Source organism: Gymnogyps californianus, chromosome 22 (assembly GCF_018139145.2).
Source record: "Gymnogyps californianus isolate 813 chromosome 22, ASM1813914v2, whole genome shotgun sequence".
In the NCBI taxonomy this organism is placed as follows: Eukaryota; Metazoa; Chordata; class Aves; order Accipitriformes; family Cathartidae; genus Gymnogyps; species Gymnogyps californianus.
In genome coordinates, this window is record NC_059492.1 from 2308791 (window position 1) to 2315853 (window position 7063).

The window sequence follows — 7063 nt, forward strand, 5'->3', positions numbered from 1 at the left end:
CAATTGTTTAACTGTGACCAGAAAGCAAGAGACCAACCCAAAATTCAACCAGAAAACCTTGCAGAAGCATGTGAAGAGCGCGGCTTCTTGCATCAAGGTCCAGCGCAGTCTCTTGCTTAATTAGGTGGAGAGATAAAACATTCCTTGAAATATGAATAATCAGTAGGCTACAGTACCTTCCAGACATCACCTGTCAGCCCTCATGGTCATAGTCCTGAAGACCAGGCTGGATGCTGAAACTGGCTGCTTCTCATTTCTCACTAGCTACCTGCCTGCCTTGGTTGCAGTGCTCAAAGCCAGGTCTGGAGGAGGCCACGGGTGGGCTACCTGGGTAGAGCTTCTCTCCTTGTTAGTTTAGGGAGGTATTTGAAAGCATAGTCCTTCCCTTAAAATTCCTCATCAGAGTCTGTAGGTGCCGAGACGGTGCGTGACAACCATCACAGCACTGGGACATCTTCACCAGGCTGCCTTCCACTGGCCAGGATTGACCAAAAGCCCGTTAACTGAGTCTGCCCAAAATATCATTAGGAGAAGTACTGGAAATTCACTTGGCTTCTAAACCAGAAGAGGGTTCCTCAATGTGATCCAATTAAATTGTGTTAAAAATCCTTTTCCATCTCTTTAAATGGTTCAAATTCTACCTCTAATTAAATTCCCATTAATAATGCTCTTGGCTCTTTAGTTACTGCAGCGGGGTTAAATATTCCCTAAGCCTCTTGGTTTAATTGACTTTTTGATAATAGAGCTAAAGCAGCTAAAGTATGTTCAACACATCTTTCGCAAAGGTGGGGTTTGTTTCAATGTGTACGAGGAGTCGAGCCTTTGGGTACACACCTCATCATCTAAACGAACCTGATGTTTCGCAGCTCTTAGCAAGCCAGACGATCCTTCTGCTTCATGTAGTATTTTCTCTCCAGGGCTCAGAATAGTTACCCATGAAAGCCTGGCTCAAAAACCCCTGAAATCTGATAAAATGTATAGATTTATTGTAAGTTTCCAGCCAGGTCAGGGACTGAGTTCTAGACGGGAAGTGGTTTTGGTTTTCTGAAATGTTAGATGATTTGGCCAATACAAACTGAAGACAAGCTGTCCCAAGCCTGTTAGTAAGTCAGACGATGGTGCTATCAATGCTGGTTTTGAGACTGATAGAAGACTCTTTTTAATATGCTACTGTTATACTGTTTTTTCTTCTCTAAACTTCTTCAATACAGGCTGAGAACCAATTCACACAAATATGCTTAATGCTGCCCCACCCATTGCTTTTTTTTTTCCAATGCAGAGGAGAAATGAGCAGCAATTCTTTGATGTAGAGAGTAGATTGAGCTGATGATCTCAGCACTGGCAGAATAGATATGTAAGAGGGACTTGACCACCTTTAGAAGCAGCAGCATCTCATGGAGGTGGAGATGCTCCAGACTCCAGAGATGTCCGTTAGATTACCTGACTGACTGTGACTTTTTCCCTGCATCTGACCCAGAGCAAAAGCTCTGGTGGAAAAAGGGCTTTTTGCTTTGAGTGTCTGTGTGTTGCTTTGAGCGCTTCTGCTTTGTTTAATTTCTTGCTCTTCTCTAGGCGTTCTGGTGTCAGTGCCTTCAGTTGAAGGAGACATGCCTCTCCCTCTGCTCTGAAAAAAGAAACAACCAAACAGACTTCACTGGTCTCCCTATTCCACAGAAATGGAAATTGAGGTATGAAGGAAAGGGAAATAACTCATGGAATATCATGGACCCAGTCAGAGGAGGGAGGGAAATTGCAGAATGGGTGAGAGTGAACCTGGTCTGCTCTCAGGCTCAGTACCTGAGACTGCAAGGAAAGCCTCTAAAGGTCTAAGCAAATCCCTAGAGACTGCCTGCAGGTAGTCCTCAAGGCTGGCTGAGATGGAGTTCTGCTCTATGCCGTTGCAGAAGTGTTTTGTTTTATTGACACAGGATAGCCCTCCTTGAGGCTCCTTCCCTCAGCCTTGGGCTGGTCCCAATGAGACAAAGCTGCAGACCCCAGTTACGTGCTGGAAGTGCTCCCATGCACCATTCACAGCCTTTTAGTCAAACGTTTGATAAACCTGTCCACTGATGTTTTCTGGTGAAGGTAACCAGCACAGGCTGCGCCAGAAATCCAGGCCACATCTTTTTGTAAGAGACTTTTTGACATGGAAACTCAGTAAAACTTCTGATTCTACAAATCCTCCTGGATGTTAAACAGCGCCAAAGCTGGCAGAAAATACAGTGTCAGTAAAGCCTGGGGGGGATCGGAAGCATTTTTCTGGTGCCGGCTTCTATCAGACTTTGAAATGGCATCCGGAAACGTGATGGTGCTGCTAACAACTTGGCAAAAATAATGCATAATGCTATAGAAACAACAGCTCTCAAAAACAGGCAGATCGAGTCATAGCGTCCACTATGATGGAAGGTCTCTCCTATCCCAAGGGTATTCTGATGTCCATGAGTGGGTATAAATAGACCTTGAAGAAGGCAAAGACAGCAACTTGGCAGCATTCCCTGGCATCTCCTCGAGCTGACGTAAGCCAATGTGCTGACTGGCTCTGGAGCAGCGGAGGGAATCCCGGGTGATGGATGTGTGGCATTTCTCCAGGAGCCTGTCACTGCAGACTGTCCTGCACCACAGGGACTGTGCCGCCCTTCCTGGTTTACTTGCTGCCTTGGTTCCTGCTGATTTGAATGACACCTATAAACCTTCCAGGATTCAGACCCTAGAGCCTGGGACAGGTGCCATTATAATTGCATAAATCAAACATCATAAAAAAAGATGAGCTTTACTTTAGCTTTCCTGCAGACAGTTCATTAAGATAATTACTCACTTGTATCAGTTGAATGAAGTCGCTGCCACTGCTGTCCCCGGTGGTGGGCCCAGAATGACAGAAATTGGCAGTGTGGCCATGCATCAGCCCAAATCCTTTTGCTGCTGTTTGCTTTCTGTCTGCGTGCCATCCATCAGGCCGGACGCCCCCACGGACTCCAGCTGAGGATCTCTCTTATCCATGTGTCTGTCCACAGGATTTTTGTAACGTTTCTGCTAGTGAAAGTTATTTTACAACGATGTTCCTCTTCTTGGATGATCCCAGAGTCTTTATTACTACATCTTCCTACCCTGGTCCTTTTGTACGGTTCGCCTTGATCCAGCCGGTATGTTGGCTCATTCACCTTAGAGAAAAAGAGCTGCCCACACAGTGACCTTCATCTTTACAAATGAAAAGTCTTACCCTGCTGTTTCATTCAAGCAATTTAGTAGGACAGATAAAACCTTAGGGACTTCTGCTGGGCCAGGCCAGCATTGTTGGTGGCACTGTACAGGTGGAGAAGTCAAGGCACGGAGGGAGGACATGAGCTGCCCAAAGGTTTGCAGGTGGTCAGCAGGAGAGCCAGGAATAGCGCCCAGGAGGTAACTCGGTCCCAGGGGGAAGATGCGGGCAAGGTTAACACGGCAAATAAAATATGATCCCTCTGAAATAAATGTGACCCATAAAATACATAAACATTGACTAGCCATAAACAGCATTTACTATTTACAGCATCAGAGCACAAGGATATTTGCCAGCCATTTGCAGCTTAAAGGATAAACAGCAGTTCTTTTGATCCCGAGTTGTCGAAAGGGTTATATTTAAAGCCATTCATTTTTCCCCAGTCTTTCACCCTTTACATCATTTGTTTTATGCTTTGCAGTGATCCCACTGCTGTAAATACCACTTTCGCAATACAGTGGCGATGCAGTAAATATCCTTTCTGGTAATGAAGGAGGCTGAGAGGGACTCCTCCACTCCCTGTAACAAACTGAAATAAAAATACCGTGGGGATAAAATACAAGAATTGGAGCTTTGACTAAATGGCAGCTTTTGTCACCATTTCTCTGAGTATTTGAAAAATGGAGGCTGTGAATCCAGCTCAGAAACACTCACCTGGGAACATCAAAGGAAGCATGAAAAAGACAAAAAAATTACCAAGCATTTTGCTAAACCTTGGAGTTTTCTGGTGGCTGGAGGGCGAGAAAGCTGTGTTTACTACAACTAACAGGTTTGTTTAGAATGAAATAAAAATCAACAGTAAACTACTCAGGATTTGGCTGCTTGTCACTTCCCAACCCTCTTCTTGCTCTGCTGCCTTAACTAGTGTGACTCAGCCACATTTCCAGATCCCTTCTAAGAAGTAGTTATGGTCCAGGGCTACAAACAATGTGATTTTTTTTTTAAAGGAAAATCCAATATTTTAAATGCATTCTGCTTGAACTCGATTGGAAGTTTGGAAATGTCTTGAGATCCCTGAAGTCTAATTTCCTTTTTTCCCACAGGAAACCTTCACATTCTTCTGGGTCATTTACATGGAAGCGCCTTAGGGACTGATTCATTTTGATTTTATCATTTTGGTTTGTTGCAGTGTGAAATTTATACTAAGATATTAAATGTAATAATGGTACGTTTATTGGAAATATGTAAATATAAAACTAAAATACTATTTTAAAATAAAACTTGAGCAAAACAAATTCGAAAAGTAAAATGTCAAATCAAAACAAAGCATGTCTGCACTATTGAAACTAAAATGTCATTTTTCTTGGCTTTTCCCATCTGATCTACATTCCTGTGAAATGTTATGCATATAGTGACAGAGAAAGAATCTGCATTTATATAGTTTATGCCATCAGACTTGCTTGTCTTATGACAAATGAGAAGTTACCACTTCTCCCAGCTGTAATACTGCCTATATGAGTATGTTCTTGGGGTTTAGTACTTTCAGTACTTATTCTTAAACTGGGCTTTGCTCCTTCCTGCCCCATCCCAAAGCTGGCAGATTTGGCAATCCAAAGAATGAAGGCATCCAGCAGAGAGGTATTTTAGCATTGGGATTTTACGAACCAGGAAAGGTGGTTAGAAAAACAAGGGAGGATTGGAAGGAGAATGCAGCACAGTGAGCAAACCACGGATAAGTTCAGGGCTTCACACAGAGTTTTGAGGCACCAGCCACCGAAGGAAAACCTCTCTCTTGCCTGGGTGCAAAGGATGACACTGCCTTCCCCAATTGGTCACGCTGGGGAGAACAAGCTGCATCTCCTGGCTTCACCCTGTAGTCTTCTGCCGAACCTGACTGCCTCTAGAAAGCCATTTATTTTAATTCAGTCTCATTCACCTGCAGGCAGAAGCCTTGGCTGTAGTTAGGCTGTGTCGGTTGTTAGGGCAGTGCAAAGGCTCTCCAGCCCTGCTAAGCACTTCCAATATTATTATTTTCCAGCTGAAGTCTCCCAGCAGTTTAAGCACTCTGACGGTGAGCTTCATGCTGCCATGTCATTAAACTTGTCTCATCTGTGCTGTGACATCCAGATGCTGCAGACAAGTTTAGTCCAGCCAAGCTCATCCCATCCGAGCTGGCCGACAACGGGCATCAGCAACCACGGCCTCCCATCAGCAATGACAAGATGGCCCCAGCAGCTCCAGCCCCTCTGCCCACTCGCTGGTGGGAGCAAGGAGGCTGCAGCCATCGGCAAAGTGCTTTTATCGATAGTGCTGGTGGAGCACAGCAGATCATCCCATTACGGATCGGAGATTTCTCAAAAAAATGATATTTGTCACCTCCATCCTGAGAATAGTCCCGATGGTCATAATCTGAACAGCGATGTGGAGAGCAAGGGACCGGGGTGCAAACCCAGATCAGAGAAACCCCTATGGGTGCAGGTGCTGTCTTTCGCTATCACCTTCTTTGCCTTGATACAAAGCATCTACATGCCTTTTCTCCTCCATCTGCACTCAGATAATAATACAATGGGACCATTGTTTGGGGAAAAAACTCCCTGGCTGTACACAACAATTTGCCATCAGTCTGAAGCATTTGATTTCAGCAGGAGCAAGGTGGGACCAGGGTCTTCTGCTGACCATCCAGCAGTGAAAGGAAAGGGGGGATCTGGTATTTAAAACAAGCTCTTCTTTAGTAAGGAGACATGGACGTGAACGTGTTGGAGGGAGAGGCAAACCTTCCCTGTGCCAGGACACGTGAAGCCTACAATAGTGGCTCTGCAGAATGGCAGGTCCACTCTGGGGCCAGCATGAGCCATTAATGGTTTGTCTGTTTACGTTGCAAGCAGGCTCGGGAAGAGCTTTAAATGCATATTTTCCTCTTGAAATATTGAATCCAGTGTTTTCATTTTCGGAGGCCTGGGGGAAAATTATGTTTCATATTTTAAAAATAAACACTACTTTTACAGAGGTATAAATGCAGACCTATCCAGTATCCAGCACACCTTTGCCTCTCACCTTATTTGCAAAGCTTTAATGTTGCTTGTGTGCCACAACCTCTGCTAGTGAAAATATTCACCTGAAATGTATTTATCTTTCTTTGCTAATTAACAGCAAAATGACACAGAGAAACTTTATGTTTTCCTCAGCAAGAACAGCCATAGAGACTTCATTTACGGAGGGCTCTGAATGATCCCCATTCATGGCAAGCAAGTACTGTCTGCACCAATAGATCTTTGTATGCATGGCAGAGCAACAGCAGAAACCCCATCCTAGACAGGGCTGGAGGTAAAATCTCCTGGATTTTATGTTTTTATTTCACTTTGTTCCCTAATAGTCGTAAATGTATGGGTGTAGCTGTTCTATATATTTGGGGAGCAAACGTACCTATGTGCGTATAAGCACACGAGGATATCAGTGAATACTATTTACACATATTAGCACTCCTCTAAATCCATGCATATATAAAGACATCCATGAAAAGCATACATGGAGGAGAGTTATGTGTCTGCATGTATGTGCACACATACATATTTATATACATAAACACATACATGCAATCATGCTTATATGCATGTATGATCACATGTGTATATATTTATGCATCCATTCACAGGCATAAGCATTCATACGTGAAGTTTTTATACCGGGCTCTTTGTGCATGCACTTGTATACGTGAAGGTCTGCATGTGTTTTCTATACTACTCCATGATCATAACCTGCAATTTTCACATCCTGCATGGTAGCTCTTTTAATCCCAGGGGCTCTGAAATAACAAACAAATGAAATAAGATGCCATCAAGCTTGGAAAAGGGCCTCAATGACAGAAAG